The 20,601-nt window shown below is 33.3% G+C and overlaps 1 long non-coding RNA gene across 1 annotated transcript in view; it reads right to left on the reverse strand.

The window, feature by feature from the left end:
* LOC134269909 (uncharacterized) overlaps positions 1-6,553 on the reverse strand; it is a 29,191-nt gene extending 22,638 nt beyond the window's left edge. The window contains exon 1 of the long non-coding RNA XR_009992674.1: positions 6,422-6,553. This is a non-coding gene — a long non-coding RNA (uncharacterized LOC134269909). The remainder of the gene's footprint in view (positions 1-6,421) is intronic.
* Between the last annotated feature and the right edge of the window lie 14,048 nt (positions 6,554-20,601).

Genomic DNA, 20,601 nt, shown 5'->3' on the forward strand with positions numbered 1-20,601 from the left:
TATTCTATGTATTACATGTACTTGTATTCTTTGTTATATATCATTAAACATAAGTTGTCAATATTTATGTCTCTCTTTTTCGGAATTTGGAGAAACGAAGCAATAGTGAAAATCTCGATAAGAATATCTAAAAACGTTAACAGTGATATGTGTTAAGGCAAGTCACTCGTCAAAGGATGAGGTGACATAACTGCTATCTGGGGCCCCTTTTCCACGACGAATTATAATTAATCTACTACGATGTTTGTAGTTTTTAAACATGAGTGCATAGATACGACGCCTTTTGAATAGTTTCAATAGTTCAGACACATTTTAATTATAAGGAATACTGCATTATCTTTGATTTTTTAGACCCCATCGCAGCTAAATTCGGCCAGGTTTGTGAGAATATGTTCTTTGATGGCAAGAGAATGGGCGGGTTTTAGTACAATAGAGGGCTATGCGTGTCCGAAAAGACCTTATATGGCTTTTGTTATTATTTCGCACATAGTCATTGTCCAATCCGATTACTTAAAACATTGCTGTGACGTCAAGCCTTTGTTCTTTCAGTCTAAAAATTTACCTGTAGCCGTCCGATAATAATAATTACCAGTCTGATAATATATTATCGGACGGCAATGATAACAAAATCGGACGGTATTTAAAAAAACAAGAAGAAGAGTGAAATTCCAGAAACCCCCTATAAAAATGTTAGGAAAAAAAATCAGGGAAACCAAATGCAAGGAAATTAAGTTGATCACAAAACAAAACAGCAAATCCGTGAAAAGAAATCCGAGTTAAAACCTTCCACAACATTAATTTTCACTCTTTAAAAGAGTTTTTGATTCAGCACTTTGAATAAGCGAATTTAAATCCATTTCTGAAAAAAAAATTCTGCAATCTCCTTTTATGTTTGTTCCCCGATGGTCACCCTTTCAAAACCTATGAATTTCCATTATCTAAGCTAAAAATTTAGCCAGGGTAAAAATCCGCATTTCACTTGCCATGGTGATGGTTAAAATATCACCCAAAATTATGTCAGTATCAATGTCAATTTATGCACATCATAAATAAAAATTTCCCCACCCCAATCTTTCACCACCGTACCCCTGTCCTGCTAAACGAAACGACTGCCATTGAATGAATGAAATTAATGAAACAAGAGTTCACTCATTTTTTTTACCGTTCACTCTATTCTTTTATCTACTTATCAGACGTGTAGAAAACAATGGATGCTTGAACTCCCATTGTGTTATTATCGGACTCCTCCAGGTAACTTTTGGACATTTAAATGGCAATGTTTTAAGTAAGATATATGCCTCATACTATTCTATATGTAAAATTATCAGACAGTTTTCGGCCCTAACGGGCCTCAAAGAGTCTGATAATTTTACATATAGAACAGTATTCGGCATATATCCATTACAGAACAACAAAACATGCTGGTTTACTACGTTTACATTTTATCAAAGACACGTGGTTTAGGTCTATTTACCTTTATAGTTTTCTACATTCCAAACGTTTATAATGGTCAGCCACGGCTGTTTATACTTAATAAAACGCATGGATTTTCAGCATTTACGGTTTTAGGACAAGAAATGCACATGAAAGTTGTATCCACTGATACTCGAGAATACGTGTAGACCTAGCGAATTGCTCACTAAACACGCTACAAAAACTTTAAACTAATGTATATTTATCAATTGTTTGTAATTGTATATGAATTTAATTTACTGTAATCTTGGAAATTGTACATATGTAAATCCGTGTCTAATCTGTGACTCAAATGCATTAAAACATTATCGGAAAGCAGTAAAATTCCAAGCATGTTTCCATAGTATTTTTGTGGTACTCACTCGTAACGAACTTCATTCCGCTGATTGGTCAGTTAGAAAGTATCGCCAGTGCCTCGATTAGCATATGAATTTATTCTTACGCCAGAAAATCTTGTTCCGTCGATCTGTTCATAATGGAAAAGGCCAGCGAGATTTTATATTTTTTTTAAAATAGCATGTAAGCGCAGTTAGGTACAATTTTCTCCTTTCACATATAGGTAGATTTCAATAAAATACAGTGACCAGCCAAAGGAGAAAATTGTACCTACCTGCGCTCGTATATTTTATGGGCTTCAAAGAGTGGGGCGGGGTCAAACTTCAATAGGAATTAATTGTAAACATGATACCCCTACCCAAATAAAAGGTCTATATCTTTCAAATTGCGTTTTCTATTTTGTTTAAAAATGGTATTTCATATAGGTATACATATCAGTGATTAGTTACATACAAAAATTTGAGTATAATTCGGACATTTAATTTTTTGTCAATTTACCGGGGGCCGCAAGTCACCTCATCCTTTGTTAAATCAATGATTTTTTGGGAAGTATATTTTGGATCAGTACTCATATAGTATGACTCAAAATCTCAGAGATAATATTGGGTCAGTGTACATCTTACTGATCTATGGTACAATTAAATTGACCTTTTTGCACTTAAATTTTAACTCTTTGATTCATTACTTTATCCCTTATTTTATTTTATCAGATGTTACTACATTAATAAACTTAATCTTATTTTACATAAAAAAAGTTTAAATAATATTTATCATTGAACAAATCTTGCAAATTAAAGCGCGTTTATTATTGTGTGACCTTTTTGCACTAAAAAATAACATATTTGGGGTATAAAAAATTAAATAGGCAATAAAATATGTTCTTATATCAAGCTTTTTAGGAGTTAAGTGCTGATCAGTCATTGAGTAGTCATTCAGTATTGAGTAGTTTCAAATAATGAAAGAAAAAGTTGGGGTCAGTGATGTAAATTTTGAAATATTGGTCAAAAAATGTGATTTTCAGGCAAAAAATTTTGTAAATTTTATCTTGACTTCTTTAATATATCTTTATTTTTTGGCAAAGTTTGTTGAGGGAAGGTTTAAAACTTGTTCTAAAAATATATATTAAGACCTATATTAAATACTCCTACAATATCAAAGTGATAAATATTCTCCGAGTAAAATGTGAGACTAAAGTTTCAAGACATTTAATTTAATAAATGTGCAGAATTGTAGAAATTTCCGCTGAATATCCTTCCACTACAAGAAATTGTTCCTCATAAATCTTGCTTCTTTGTTGATTTTTAAGCAGTTTTTTCGATGAATGTTTAAAAATTTATATTGTTGAATATAGATATTTTATAAAAATTGAATTTTAAAAAAATATTTTTTAAGTAAGAGGTTCTGCGTGAACTTTACTAAAAAGCCGATGAGTGACTTACTTTAAGCTGTATCAAATCTAAAAACATATAATTTCACGTTGACTATTCAAATCAGTGTATAAATTTTAAAGGAATTGAATTGCTTATTTGCCTCTGTATTTTCATTTTTAAAAAATGGTTCTTTTAAAGGATTTGAATATCATTTTATTTATCCCTTTGTTTGTATCTCTTTCTTCCAGCTAATTCTTAAACATCCGGGGTTTGAGACGTTCCCTTGACTAGATAGAAAACACAGTAAAACTTCAATAATTACTATTTATATGGGTACAGCCCACTAATTAATTTTAGAATCGGTAGGAGAAGAAAGTAGTGCAGAAAAAATTACAAGTTCCTTAATTTGCAGACTTGCATAAAAAAGTTGGGCAGATGTACTGAACTGCGCCTCACACTTGTTGATAAGGAGTATCTTTCCTACCAAAAAAGCTTTGAAAATGATATTTATCAAGAAGATCAGCTGAATTATTTTGTGTATTATAACGCCAGTGAGAATTCTGGAATTCCCCTACTTTCACTTTCATTTTTAGAGGTTCCCGCAGACAGACGCATTTTGCCGGAAAACGAATCTAATATACCACCTCGAGATTTTAACCAAGGAAAGTCAAGTTAATGTGCTTTGATTTGAGGGGTCACTCACTACTGAACATAAATTAGGGACATCGCTATGAGAAGAAACGTTAACATTGTCGCCTATTGGAAAACAATTAGTGGACTGTACCCATATAGCACAAGGGCATATATAAATATTTTGACAAGTGATATCTCATTGTTCAGGAAAGGTGGATGTGTGTTTCTCTTAGATATTACAAGCGATTTCTAAATTTTATATCATTAAGGGTTGCAACTGCACTGCTTAATGATACACCAGTGTGTATCATTAAGCGTCGAATATGTCGATATTTGCTTGCTTCATTAAGCGTCGGTGTTGCACTGCATTTGTGACGCTTAATAATGATTAATAATGATTAATGATTGGATTTATATAGCGCTTTTCTAGCATAAATGCTACTCAAAGCGCTTTAAAATCATTATTACCCCAGCAGACCTTAACAATCCAGAATCTTTCTCAGTGCAAGCTGCCGTAATCAGCGCTAGAACACTAACATTCTGACAATATCTTTCACTGTCTATAGCCAGGTACCCCTTTTACACTTGGGTGGAGTGAGGAAATTCGTGTAAAGTGCCTTTCCCAAGGACACATCGTCGACTTTCCGCGGCCAGGATTCGAACTCACAACCTTTCGGTTTGGAGTCCGGCACCTTAACCACTAGACTACCGACGCCACAGAATTATAATGATATAATTCTGTCATTAAGCGGCGATTTAGCATTAGCGGTTGATGATGTCAGCTATAAATGCAATAATTTATGGCATTAAGCGTTGAAATTGCAACGCTTAATGCTATTTGTATCATTAAGCGGCGTTTCATCATTAGAGGTTGCTACAAGGCGCGTTATATAATTGTAAACAAACAAGGTGAATGTTAAAGCCGTGCACTTAATGGCTGTGAATAGTATACATGTATGTGCTCTTTAGTTATGTTTTATTTTCTCAATATATTGTTTGCTTTTATGTGATAAGAAGAAAAGATGATATTTTCTTCCCTTTTTAGTAGATTTGGTTTATACGATTTTATAAAAAAAAAAAATGAAATAAAAGGGAAAGTTGTCAGTGAATAAACATGATTATTTGTTAGAAAAAAAGCACAAACACTTCGGGAACTTTATTCTGAAGAATATTAGCATCCAATGTAGCCATGTTTATTATTTATAGTAAGCTTGTTTTGGTTACACGCATGAGGAGCTCTCGTTTACGTGCTGATCTTTTGAGTGAAAAGAATTACCTGTTCATATATATAGGTCATGCACCAGCTTATTTAAAACAAGACTCGAACACAATAATAATTTCATGAGATCAGTAAGATGTTAAAGCACACCTTTATAATCGATAGTCATTTCGAAATATTTACCGTTTTTGAGTTATAAAGCAAAAAATTTCAAGGCCCCTTGATCCCTAACTATAGGAGCCAGCCCCTTTTGAATATTATTATATGAAAGCCCTTGCAATTATGCACAACTTTTGTTCATTATGTCTTAACAAATTATTTTTAGTTTTCAAGATAAAAAGGAAAATATGTGTAAATTTTCGCTCTTTTAGGCGTTCTAATTTTTTTACCCCTATATAGCGCCATTGTGAATGCAGAAATCGGAAAACAAAAACCGATGTGCACAATTTCAATCCTTCTGTTACCTAAAATCAGTAAAAATTCTGCTCCAGTTTTTGTGGTCTCTGAGCCTTTATCCGGAAACGAAAGCCTATAAATTTTCGTTTAAAAGCAAATAACTCAAAAGCGCAACTGAATTTTGAAATGTTAGATACCACTCTGTAGAATTTAATAATGTCTATAATGTATGAAAATTTGAGCGAAATCCGTTGATAAATGAGTGAGATATGAGGCCTCAAAGTTGGCGTCTAGGAAGTAGAAGAAAAAAAAGAATATAATCTTTACAACAGAATCAGTAGAAGGTCTTCCGTTTCCAACTTAAATATATTCTTAAATAAGATCGGATTTTATAATACATTTTTGATAATTTATTTGCTGTTAAAATGTGCCGTTAAGAAAAACTTTGTATGTTTTTAAAACCTTTTGTTGATTTAAACTAAAAAAAGTACCAGATTGTTTCAGCAAAATGATTTCTGAACAATGTAGGAAATACATATTGTACATCACGACAATGATAAAATTTTACTGCAATTTAAGCACATAAATTGTTCTTCTATCACAAATATGAGCAACAGAAGTTTTAAAATATTCTTATTTTCTATTATTAGAATAACTAATCATAATTTTTCAAGAAAAAATCTGTGCAGCTCATTTTGATTAAACTATTCTATTGGAATATCTCGTTTGAACATATTTAATTTCGATTAATTTGAATAAGTAAAGGGAATTGGGCACATGTCAAAAAACTTAGATTAGAAGATGTTAATTTAATAATGGTTATAAAAGGAAACAAAAATAAATTTCAAATACTGCTTTCATGCATCAAGCGATAATACATGTACGTGTATAGTGGCTTTACATCTGCATTTATTTCAAAATGTATTTATTTTTTCATTCAGAAAAATTCTACACATAAGAGACAATCTGCATTTTGTAAATTGAAGCTTCCTACCTGAATCAGAAAGTATTTTTTCCGAGAATTTGTAATTCCAAGTATAACAATTTTCACTTGTAATGCAGTGTCTTTATATACACCATGTACATTACGCCCCTTTATTGACATCGATATCAATGGGAAAATGAAATTCTATCGGACATTTTACAGTGTTTTCTATTCAAAAGGCTCAGGTGTCTGTCATCTCTGTGCATCTACGCAATACATTATAGGACTTTAAGTTGATTTTTATCATTATATCTGTTTCCTTATTCTAGTGTTTTCTCATATCAAATTAGGTTTATTCTAAATTTGTCTTCAGATGAGAAAAAATTATGCTCCTTGATAGGCGATTGTTAAGAAGTAAAGAAGAAATGCTTAGATTTTGAAGAAGATTAGCAGGTTTCATGTATTGACGAATTGAAAATGATTTAAAATACTCGTAATTTAAAGATAAAAATGATAAAAACTATAATATTGCATCATTTTTCTTGATGAAATGAGAACAAAGACGTTGGAGGAAAGAAGACTGGCTGAAGGAAAGGTCCGCTTGTTACTAAGTCATCTGTAACTTCACTATTAAATTTCGCAATCTTCACTTTTAAAGAAAAAAATTATTGATTTTATGTTGTTGTACTTCCCATTCGATAAATTTTCACCCATATAGTGACGACACCATATTTTGTGGGGGAAATATCAGAGAATTCTATATACATGTATTGGTCACTTGGTAGCTTACATTTTATAATGGCTTAATGCTGTATAAATGCAGTACAGACTGTTAGTCTGTTACAAAATGCAGTGTAACTTATGTTCCATATATAGTAGAGGGCTGATATTTGGACACATATATAACAAGATGTTTAACGTACTGTAAAGGCCAATGTCATATCAAGAGGTTAAAGATAAAAAGTTAAAGATAAAATATTGTGATGAAATATCTAACACTATCAGTTCAATTTCCCTTAATTTGACATAATTTATTTTGGGACCCTTTGGAATCATTCTGTTGATTTTGTTTTTGTAACAATTGAATTATACAATTTCTCGTGAGATAACTTTATGTGTACCATAGTTACTTGTGAATTATTTTCAATTGTGACACTTATATGTATGCTCTATTTTTACATAATATCTTCTTCAAATTTACCAGTATCAAAATATTGTCTTTATAAACAGCATCATGCAAGTTTTCAATAAATTAATTGATAATGTTGAAAAACATTGAATGTCTAAGATTAAAATAAACAAAGAAAACATGAAAATCTACGACTTTGGATACTATTACCATGGAATTAAATTCAGTTGGACACCGCTTCGATTTGAAGCGACCGAAATCCCTAGGCATGCGCAGAAGCCAGTGGTCAGTGTCGCTCTTTTCCCTATATATTCTATTAAGAGCGACACTGAGCACTAGCGACAGTTTTCACGGTTACACCAGTGATGATCTTACAATTTTAACCCTTATGTCGCTCTTTATACCATTGAGCAGTGAGGGAGCTTTATGATGCCAACATTTACTATTACACGATGCCTATTTTTACTGTCTCATCCGAAGGATCCGCAACAATCAATTCAAACTGCCGAAAGAATGTCACAGTTGGGAACAGTATATACCTATTCTTTTATCGACCTATGACATATGACCTATGACCTACCGAACACGGAACGAACGCTCTAGATTGACCGACTGAGCTGACGTCACTGTCTCGAAAAAAGGAACAAAGGAAGTATGCTTTGTTCTTTAAAAATATTATTAGCAAAACAAATCTATTTTTTGCTCGTAGGACCTGCACGCTCGTATTTCAACAAATCTAAAAATATAAATTATTTATATTAATTTAGATTTCCCGCACCTGGAAAATTCCCTTATAAATACCGTATAAGTATATATTTTAGCGAGAAGCAAATTTTGCTATTTGTCCTTAGAATTTGGTATTTAATATTTAGCGAGAAGAAATATTACCGATTTTAAAATGCTCAAATAAGAAGCAATTACAAACTAAAAAGCAACTGATTTTTGCGATATTCAATTTTAGCGATCTGAAAACCCTCCTTTATAATGCCAGAATGAGTTGCTTGCTAAAAATTCTGCCTCTACGGTATTTCTGCTATATGTTTTGCATTTAAAATCTGCTTACTCTGCAGGTCAGTAAAAATAGAAAAAATAATTAATTGCTCGCTCCATTTCTTCATATTCTGCTTAAAAAATTGCCAACAAAAAGGGAATAATATCATTAATGAACCGCTTGTACTTTGCTTTGTGAGAATATCGAGTGCAGTGTACAGGGATTGGAATTCATGGAGTGTACAGGGGATTAAAAAAGGCACCAGAAAAGGGAAGGGATATTATTTTCCTATATATCTTAATATATAAAATCTTATCCCGGGAGAAACTTACATAGACCTAGGAAATGTTAAAACAGGTTGCATAAAAATGCTTGCGGATCTAAGTATATGTTTTTAAAATAATTGACAAAATGCAGAAAGAAGGACCGCATACTGAATTCTGATTTGTAGTAAGGGTGTTCAAAGTCAGTAACAAGTAAATTATGAAGCCATATGCATAATCAATTGGATATTTTTCTATTTGTATAGATATAATTTTAATAATATGATACACTGAAAACACTTATCAGTGTTGTAGTGTATTGACTACTAATATTGATAAGTCTTTTGATTAATAAGCTCTTGGGAATAATTGTGGAAAGTGTTCGAAGAATGAACGGGCATTGAGAAATAATGCCAAGCGTTATGAACCACAACGACGGCAGCACTGGATATCTTAAGCTTTTGTTACTATGTGTATCTGTTTTTAATCACCTACTAAATTGAATGAAATTTATTGCCACAGTCCACGAACTATTTGATAACACCTCGTACGATAATTCTAGTTGAAAGTCATCAAAGTCTTCGGTAATAAAAATATGCAAACATGCAGAGGTTTGTTTTGCTTCGTGAATGTTGCGTAAATATAAAATTAAAATTGCAATGAATTGAATAGCTATCCATGTTATATTCATTTATGTATAACCAGGGTTGTGGCAGTTAACACTCTATGAACCGCGAGGCAAATTCTTTATAAAATATTTCGGGTTTTTTTTTCCGCTGAAAGTCGATTCCACTGACATGTTTATCACAACACAATGCGGATTTATGCCAGATTACCTTTTCGCATATGCTTGAGTCATCTAAAAGTCTTGACAATAACTCTTAAAATAGAATATAGAATTTTGCTTGCGTAAATGTACCTGTAAACAGGGTGGGTGAAAAATGGATACTCATTGGGAAAAGCAAAACTTTTAAAAGACAACAAACGATTTTTGGGTCTTTATATGGAGACAGTCTAGAAACGTTTTATGATAATTCCCTTAACAATGACTTTGCACTGCAAGGGCATCCTATATTTATTTAGGGGTTTCATATTACATTATTACTTGCATAGTCAAGGACATTTGAATCTATTATTACATGAAACCATTCTAATTGCCTTTTGAATTGCAAGGCTCGTTGAATCCTACCATTTTACGTGAAATATAAAGGATTAAAATATTCCATTAAACAAGACGGCATTTCCGTCTGTCAAACTGTCTAGCCGTCCGTCTATCACAAAAAACTGCAACCTTGGTCATAACTTTTGAATGATAAGAGATAGGACTTCACATGTGCATTTCCTGTGACAAGACCTTTTCAAATATCTATTTTAACGCCGCAACCCTAATCATGAAGTTTGATTTACATTACATTAATATGCCATAACGTTTAAAAAGAAAAATGGCTTTAATATTCAATGTATGTACATGTATAACCTGAAACAAGATCTTTCCATAAACTCTTAAATTAAAATTTGATTTACTTTTTAAAACTGTTACTTTGATTATTAATTTTCATTGAGAAGAGAAATGGCTTTTATATAAGACTCATTAATTAGCGACTCTAGAGCTAACACTCGAAAAACAAGAGGCCCATGGGCCACATCGCTTCCCTGAGAATCTTTTGTCATATTGTTATTTACCAGATTTCCCCCTTGTAATACATATTGTGACCCCGTCCTACCCCCGGGGGTCATGATTTGAACAATTTAGAATCTACACTACCCCAGGGTGCTTCCACATCAGTTTCAGCTTTTCCGGCCCAATGGTTCTTGAGAAGAAGATTTTCAAAGATTTTTCCTATATATTTCTATCTAAAATATTGACGCCCCATTGTTGGCCCCACCCTACCCCCGGGGTTCATGATTTGAACAATTTAGATTCTACACTACCCCAGGGTGCTTCTACATCAGTTTTACCTTTTCTGGCCAAGTGGTTCTTTAGAAGAAGATTTACAAAGATTTTTTCCTATATATTTCTATGTAAAATATAGATGCCCCATTGTGGCCCCGCCTAAGCTACCCCGGGGGTCATGATTTGAACAATTTAGATTCTACACTACCCCCACAATGCTTCCACATGACTTGCAGCTTTTCTGGCCCAGTGATTCTTGAGAAGAAGATTTTCAAAGATTTTTCCTATATATTTCTATGCAAAATTTTGATTCCCCATTGTGGCCCTGCCCTACCCTCGGGGGTCATTATTTGAACAATTTAGAATCTACACTACCTCAGGATGCTCCCACATCAGTTTCAGCTTTTCTGGCCCAGTGGTTCTTGAAAAGAAGATTTTCAATGATTTTTCCTATATATTTCTATGTAAAACATTGATGCCCCATTGTGGCTCCGCCCTACCCCCGGGAGTCATGATTTGAACAATTTAGAATCTACATTACCCTAGGGTGCTTTCACAACAGTTTCAGCTTTTCTGGCCCAGTGGTTCTTGAGAAGAAGATTTTCAAAGATTTTTTTCCTATATATTTCCCTGTAAAAGTTTCATTCCCCATTGTGGCCCCGCCCACCCCGGGGGTCATGATTTAAACAATTTAGAATTTACACTACCACAGGGTGTCTCCATATAAGTTTCAGCCTTATTGGCCCAGTGGTTCTTGAGAAGAATATTTTCTAATGACCCAACCCTATTTCTGTCTTTTCTTGATTATTTCCCCTTTTGAGGGGACTTGGCCTTTCATTTTAAGAATGTTAATTTCCCTTTACCCAAGAATGCTTTGTACCAAGTTTGGTCAAAATTGGCCCAGTGGTTCTTGCGAAGAAGTCGAAAATGTGAAAAGTTTACAGACGGACGGACAGACAGCCTTCGGCTCAGGTGAGCTAAAAATCATTCCACTTGAAAAGAAACAATGAAATTCAATGAATAAAGGAGCAATTCCATTACTAGTATCCCGCGTAAAATCCACCTTTCGAAATACATGTATTTAATGTCACTTAATATATAATAAAGAATATTTCTGTGATACATTTTAAATATGTGTATTTACATCTAAGTAGTATTAGATTCATACATGTATATATACAATAGAAAAAGTACTAAAGAGCAAGAGCCATCTTGTGCATAAAATGGCCCTGCACTTATATCAATTAATTAACTATCACCCTCTTTACATTTTTATATATCAAAATAAAGTAGACACTTGGTGCTTTCATGTTCTATAATGAAATTTCGTTTTGAGAATCTAATTATTTGAAAACAAGCTTTGAGAAATTTCAATGTTCTTGAAATTTGCAGAAAATATGCTTATTTGGCTACCTTCAGCAAAGAATTAAAATATGAGCACAGCCCACGATCCAAAAAATAAAACATGTTTTTTGATCTTCAGAAATAGGCCTTTTATTATGTATTGGCATATTTTGGATCAGAGGTTGTGCTTTATATGAAATATTGAAAAAAATGCTTCAACTTTAGGTCATTTTCAAAGGAATTTACAGGATATGAGGAAAATGACGCATTTTATGACGTCATAATGCATTGACTAGATGTGAAATTACGTCAAAATAGATTAATAGATTCGTAGTCACCAACAGTCCAAGTGATAAATACTGCATTTGCAACCTAAACTGAGCAGTTTTGAAATTTCAGAAATTCTCAGAGCCAAATAAGGCCAAAAGTGGCTCTAACTATAGCTAATGTATTTCAAAAGCTTCGATGGCTCTGTGGAAAGAGTACCCGACTTCAAAATTGAGGGGCCCGGGTTCGATTCACATGGCGGACATTATAATTTTCTTTGTGTGAAAATGAATGAAAAAATTTACAAAATTCTTTACTCAGTAAGGGAAAAACTAATTTAACAAATTCCGTTTTGAAATTAACAGGTGGATTTTAATTTAAATTTGAATTTAATTTGCATGGGTGGAATTTACAAATATAATTCATTGTCCCCTGTGCCCTTGAGACATGAGACTTTATTGAATGAATTAATGTTATTATTTAAACTTTTAACAGCCAAATCAACCGTTTTCATCATTGAAATCAACAGTGACCAATCATCAAAAAAAATTAAAAATTACATAATTAAGGCTAAGGCTCTATAAATTATATTGTAAAAAATTAAAATATCCTCTGGGGCTATTTATCTGACTGACATATTGTATAGTTAAGATAAACAAGGGGATTCAACCAAATTAACAAAGTTAACAATGCTGACTGACGTTTTTCATACCAATAGTTAGTCCCTTGATTTTACACTGGATAGATGTTGGATTTTTCCGTTATGGCCATATCACGACAAGGAGCACGGGGATGGGGGGGGGGGGGGCAGTGACTGGTCTACGCGGGATGCTCACTTCTCCATGGTACCTGATGTTTTGGAGGTCCGTGGCACCATGGCACTCTTATGTTTTGGAGGTCCGTGTTTGCTCTACTCCTGTTTTGCATTGTTTTACATGTATTGACTTTTGATCTTGAATTCTAGATTTATTCGTTATCTCCATACATTTCACGTAAAACAGGAAATAGTCTCAAAAGTTTAATTTCGTAAGGTGGGAGGTCAATATATTTTCAATACCATTTTGTCATATTTTAAAAGAAAAGGGGGCACAACCCCCTTCCACCCTATTCTAGCCTGGTTCAGGTGTTCTGGTGGGGAATGGGGTCTAAAATGTATACAGGGTTTGTCAGAAAGTTCGTGGACAATGACAAACTTCGTTACACTATTTTCAAGAAACTTATATTGATCTCATAATCAAATATTAAATAATTCACCAACCGCCACCACCCCAATCCCACCCCCACCAAATAGGATTTTAGAGTTTGGACATCTTCCCCTTTTTTCTTTAAGATAGGTTGAATTTTTTCTTGGTCTCCCTTCAAAAACGATGCTACGTCACGGAATTTTTAAAGCTGTTTTTGATATTTAATAATGGACGCAACATTTAATCTGAAATATGCAACTAGTTTTTGATAGAATTGTAACTGAGGATTAAAAAGGAAATCAAAGCAGAGGGTGCGCTCATATTATGTTACTTTACTGAAAGTTCTGATATATACCTGTTTACCTTTAAAATAAAAAAAAAAAAAAACATCGCAATTTCAAAACGCCAGTTTTGCTAGACTTGAACGTTTAGGGAAAAAAATTAATAAAATGAAAACACTAAGTCTCTTTTTTATCTTAATATTTAACAAGGAACATAAAGTGTTAATTGGCATATCTACAAAACCATTTTATACCTAAAGTGAACCAAACTCTATAGATTAGATATGGCATGAAGCTAAAAAAAAAATAATTACAAATTGACATGTATCATTTCTTTAAAAATCAATTTCTATGAACAAAGGGTTATCAAAAAGATCGTGGACTGAGAATGTAGAATAGTACTATGGCGAAGGATACGGAGATAACGAACAGTATTCAAAATCAAAGTCCATAAAACAATACAGAATAGAAATACGGACATCTGAAACATTAGAGGTGGGATCAGGTGCCATGGAGGAGTGAACATCCCCTGTTGACCGGTCACATCTGTCGTGTGCTCCTTAACATGATCGGAAAATAACGAAAAAATCCTCTAATCTGTGCTTTAAATATTTATATGGAATACATAAAGACAACAATTAATAAAGAAATGTTGAAAAATTTATCTTGATATGTTCATTATTTGCCAAATCATTATAAAATAAAAACGGCTTTACATGATCACCTGATGCCGTCGCCGTTTAGTTTCATGATGCCCAACAACGTCATTGTTTGTCAATGTCCCCTTCTTCTACCTCGTACACTTATTTTGATGAGATTCCCCGAACAGAGTAAGAACTTAAGTCCGGCTAATTTTTATGACTTTACAATGTCATGAATAGGGATCTTGATGCATACAATAATGCAATGTATTTATACATCGGGAGAGATGCTCGCTTGATTGTGCTGGCATATTTTGTTTTTAGGAGGTCAATATCTCATCACATATCAACGTCACTTTTTGACGTCACTGATTTTATACACATTGACTACTAATTTGAATTCATTGTGCATCCCTTTTCTCTCTTTATCTACATTGGTATACAAAATAAGTACTCTTGATCTGGGTGCATATTACTTCCTTTGTAACCAGTTTAAACTTTTTCTACATCTATACCAGTTTTTGTTATAGGGAAAAACTTTATAGAATGTTGGAAAAGGAAACCCCTCCCCCCTTTTTGACGTCTTTTCAAGGCCTTTTTTGTTGGGACACGCCACGTAAACTTTTGGACACGCCATGTAAAATATACGATAAGATTAAATAGAAATTCCAGAATGCAGATAAAAGTCCATATTTTACTTTAGAGAACAATACAGTCCGAAAATATACCTGAATTAAAGGCCGAGATTTTTAACCGTACGGTTTTCTCAGGTATGGGGAGGGACTAAATCCATCATCGGCATCAACGGTCGTGCAGACCTTGCGAAGCCCAAATCCCCGTACACAGTTTACACAGGAAATTTATGTTTACTACCTGTACAGTCTGTTTAGCCTACTTTTCATCATAAAATTAGTAAAACTCGACATCGTTAAAAAAATGTCAATAGAAATAAATGATATTTGAAAAATTCCAGACTTATATCAAATATATCAACCAGAAACTCCATCGGCAAACTTTTGTAAAAAAAAAAAATCCACGGGATGTACCTTAAAAATTACATTGTACGTCACAGGAGCAATTAGCTGAGTTCATTGTAACAAAAAATAATGAAATGCGGGTATGATTTAAAATGAAAAATATTCATCTTTGCTTGTCCCTTTCTGTATTTTTAGAAATGTTTATAAATATCGTAAATATAGTAGCATAGAGTATCGATCACGGTCAATGGTAACGGTTACTTCCAGTTTGTATGAAAGGTTGCATGGTCCTATTTTTAGTAATGGTGTTCTATTGACGGTATTGTAAAAAATTCGCGATAACGATGGTTTCAAGAAGTTAATATTAAACACAAGTGTGTGTGAATTTGAAGTTAATCTAAATTGTAATACAATAACTAAGAACGAAGTAGTATGTTATTACTAATTTATGGGTTTCTTTCGAAACTATTTCTTGCACCTGTGATCTTGAATAGAGGTAACAACCAACGTAGTAAGAAATGCGTTGTTATAAAAAAAGATATGAAAAGAAAAGAGAGAAAGTCCTAATATTTGTCCAGGCTAAGTTGTTTCTAATAACATATTTTGCTTTCACCTTTACTATTAACTACCAGTTTATATTATTTTCTCTTTTATTTTCTTCGTACCCGGTAATTTGAAATACAAGATTTCAATAACCTCAGCACTTTTCATTAATGAAAAATTATACATAATGTTGATTTATTTTATTGAAACAATATGAGAAAATTTTGATTTTCAGTGACATGTTTGGAATAGAGATGATTATGATCAATAGCAATCAAGCTAAAACTGCTTGCATCAAAATGGCTTCCTAATTGAGCATGTACACTTCAGGGGCCAAGCAAAAATTATCACAATGATGGACCAGTATAAATCAATATTCTCATTTCAAAAAAGTACATGTCCCATGGCACTCGTATTAAAATAAATATATGTCCCATGCCTTTAGACTTATAACAAAGTTACCGTCCCATGGTTACCCCCGATATACCTTTTATAAGTAGAATTTTTAGCGAGGATTTAATTTTGGCATTATTAGCGAAGCTTTCGAGATCGCTAAAAATTGAATATTGCTTAATATTAATTGCGTTTAATTTGTAATATTTACATTCGCTGTGTTTTTCTAGTAAGCTTACTGTGAAATTGATTTGAAAACCAATTTTGTGTATACTCACACGTAGAAATATAAACGGAGAAACGTGCGTTAAAGTGACGTCACAATGAGTCTGCAGCGACGTTAGTAAAAACGCAACGATAAAGGGCAGCGAGAAATTCAAATATTTAGCATATTTTAGTTGCTTCCAATTATGTAAAAATGTAAATATAAGGAATGTTTTTTAGTTTAGTGTGAATTATTGGTGTGTGAATCACACAGACTTGCACATAGGCATATTTTTCATGAAGCGCTAACGCGCTTCATGAAATATGCCTCCGTGACAAGTCTGTGTGATTTATACACCAATAACTCACACAAAACTGAAAAACATTCCTTAAGAATTTTCTTAAATAAACATTTTTAAATCGCTAAAATAACATCTCCCTAAAGAAATAACCTCTTTTTAAGGACAAATCGCCAAATTTGCGTCTTGCTAAAATTTCCACTGATACGGTATATATCTTGATTTAATAAGATTATTGCATGAAGGATATGGAAATAACGAACAGTATTCAATCTCAACGTCCATTAAACAAATATACAAAATAAGAGCAGAGCAAACACGGACCTCCGAAACATCAGAGGTGGGATCAGGTGCCATGGAGGAGTGAGCATCCCCTGCCGACCGGTCACACCCGCCGTGTGCTCGTTGTCATAATCAGGAAATAACGGAAAAAATCCGTGGTCAATTCAGTGTATAAATAATGGACTAACAATTGGTATGAAAAACGTCAGTCAGCATTTCATTCAATGATAAATTGTATTTGCTGACAAGGTCATTGTATCGACCATAGAATTTACGAAATGATGACTTTAAACGAGACTGTTGATATTCTTGTTTCATCAACTTGCTTGTCAATAATTTACCTCGTTTAAGAAATTGGTCATACGTAGAGCATGCTCTTGCGTATCGAATCAACTGAGATATAAATACTCCGTATGCAGGTGATGAAGGTATATTGCTGCATACATGTAAGTAAGGGAAGTTGACGATAGAAAAGTTAAAGTCATCACGTTTATCATATAGCTTGGTTGTTAGATTACCATTTGTGTCTTTTTCAAGTAAAATATCCAAGTATGAAGCAGAAGTGTCGGACTCTGTGGTATCTTTTATCTCAAGTTCACCAGGATATATCGTGTCGACGTAGGAATGGAAATTATCATTATTAATTGACAATACGTCGTCGATATATCTAAATGTCGAGTTGAAGGCCACAGCAAGTGTTTTTTCTTTTCATGCAAAAGATTTTGCATAAATTCTGCTTCATATGAATATAAAAATAAGTCTGCTAATAACGGAGCGCAATTTGTACCCATGGGAATTCCAATAGATTGTTGGAATACCTGGTCTCCAAAAACCACATAGATATTGTCAATCAGAAACTCAAGCATCTTCTTGATGTCAACTTCAGAGTACTTATGTGTGCAATCAGAATCTGTTTTAACAAAATAATTTTTCAAATGACCAATGACGAGGTAAGTAAAATTACGAGTTCCATTTTTGTTGAAGAAGCAGCTGTCAATGATATCAAAAAGCCTGGATTTTAATTTGTCGTGCGGAATTGTTGTGTATAAAGTTGAAAAGTCGTAAGTTTTTTTCTGTTGATTTTTGTATAGTCTTGTGATTTCAAATTGTCCAAAAGTTCTATAGAATTTTTAAGTATCCACATCTGATTTACACCACTTCTTGAATATATAGTTGTACAGTACTCTTGAAGTTTTTCCTTCACTACTGTCAATATTTTAGTGAGAAGTAACGAAAGAGGCTTGGTTGAACATTTACTGGAACCTGCAATGTATCTTTGTTTGTAAGGATTCTTATGACGTTTCGGAATCCAATATATATAAGGTAGTTCAAATTCATTTTGGCTCTGTGGAATATTAAAAGTATTCAAAACTGACAGATGATTTTGAAGAATTTCTTTCTTAGAAAGAGTAGTATATGTATAAGTAGGATTACCACTTGTAGAATTAAATCCAAGTTCTTCTAAAATGCAATTTATATAATGAGCCTTACAAACGAAGACAATGTTGTTACCTGCTTTGTCGGCAGGAACCAGTACGTACTGATCGTGTCATCTATCTAATTCTTTTTTCACTTCTGGTTTATTGAACACAGAAGGATAGATGGTTTTCATTTTGCCCCTCAATCTTTTAATACGTGACTTTAACATGGATCTGATACATTTAATCCATTCTGACAAAGTGTCAATGTCTTCTTTTTCATATCTAGCCCATCGTCTGGCGTAATTTTCAACAGAATCCATAATATTTATGAAATTCCGACGCCAGTTGAAGGATCGGGGTTCCCTATATTTAGGACCTTTTAAAATAAGTGATCTTAGGTCATCATTAACCCCTTCTCTACCGCATCGGTCAATATGACCGATAGCGCGTTAAAACACGACATCGCGATAACAGGACCTCTGTATATTTTTAATAATAGCATTAGGGTATATAAATTATAATATATCATCTTTTAGGAAATTTTCTCTACTTTCAGACCCTATAAAAATTTCGAGCCTTATTAATCGGTAATGAATAGATTTTACGTTTTGAAGACATTCATGACTTTTTGAAAATGACGCAATTTTCCAACGCAAGGACGAATATCCTGACGATAGGTATATTTTTTCCTGATTAAATCATTTAAATAAAATTCGCAGTACAGTTAAGGCAACATTTTCTATAAAAACTCACGGAATCCGATACATATTATGTTTATCAGTTTTATTTTTTAGAAAGACACTCTAGTTAAAATAGCTGTTTCTTATCTTGAAGAGTATGTCCATCGCTTTTCACATCGGTATTTTTTGACATCATGTGACCCCCTGAAGTCACGTGGGCTCCGATTTTAGGTCAAGAAATGAGATGTCAAATTTAACCAAAAAGTGCAAGGGCACGGTAAACAAAAAATTAACTGCAAAATGTTTTATGTTGTCTCTATGTATCTATACTTTCTCAAAAGTGATGCTCATTCAGTTAGTTTTTCGATATAATTAAGTTATTCAGCTAAAACAGACAGTAATGTATGAAAAATAGGATATTTTCCTAATTTCATCGCGAATTATAAATTAACTAAAGGATAACAAAGAAATGAGCATCACTTTTTGAAAAATATACAATAAAATAAATAATTTAAAATAAAAACCTACTTTTTAGATTGTCGCCTTGCCATTGCACTTTTTGATTAAAAATTGAAATCTTGGAAGAGTCAATCTAATTTTAGTTTTCAAACGCATCATAGACCCAGCATGGGAGATAACTCTTGAGTACTTGATAGTTTGTTTACCTCGTAAATTTTAAATAAATATACACGCGGACAGGGCTGGACTCTTTTTTTTACTTAATCAAACGGTATGCATAAAAATCGTTGACATTTCCTTCTTTTCTGTGTATTCGTTCTCCATATATTGTATACATTTAATGTCTTTCAAACCTCCCGCATTTTCTCAAAGATGTGTATATTCATGTAGTATTACACACAAACAGGTCTAAATATTGCCGATATATTTATGTAGAACACAAATGGTTAATCAAAATATAGCCTTCATTAATAATTAATTAGATATCTATTCCCCGCTCTCACTACTGTACGCATAGGCGTCGGAACCGGGGGGGGGGGGGGGGGGGGGGCTGGGGCTTAGCCTCCCTACTTATTTGCAAATTATATACGTAATGTAGGCATTGGAATTTACCTTTTTCTTTTGGTCAAGCCCCCTCCCCCTTTCAATTAGCCCCCTTTCATTTGCTTCCGACGCCTATCGTACACACACTTTTGTTAATAATTTTTTTTTTCTTTCTGCATCTGAGATCATATGTTCCACGATCGCTTTCAATCAGACCGCTTACTGTTAATTAAGGGATATAAACTAAGTAAATAAACTTAGGAACTAATTAGAAAGGATTGGGTTATACTCCTGTATTTGTTAAGGGGTCAGCCATTTTATTCTGAGGGAGAGGGGCTGGCAGATTTTAGAAATAAATACTTGCAGATCAGTGATCTCCCCCTCTCACGAATCAGAATTTAATTATTTTTTTTTTGCATGTTAGACTTTTCAATGAAGGGGAAAATAAATAAAT

The sequence above is a fragment of the Saccostrea cucullata genome, unplaced genomic scaffold, assembly GCF_032062105.1.
Source record: "Saccostrea cucullata isolate Sc308-1 unplaced genomic scaffold, CSIRO_AGI_Scuc_v1 ctg1227, whole genome shotgun sequence".
Classification (NCBI taxonomy): Eukaryota; Metazoa; Mollusca; class Bivalvia; order Ostreida; family Ostreidae; genus Saccostrea; species Saccostrea cuccullata.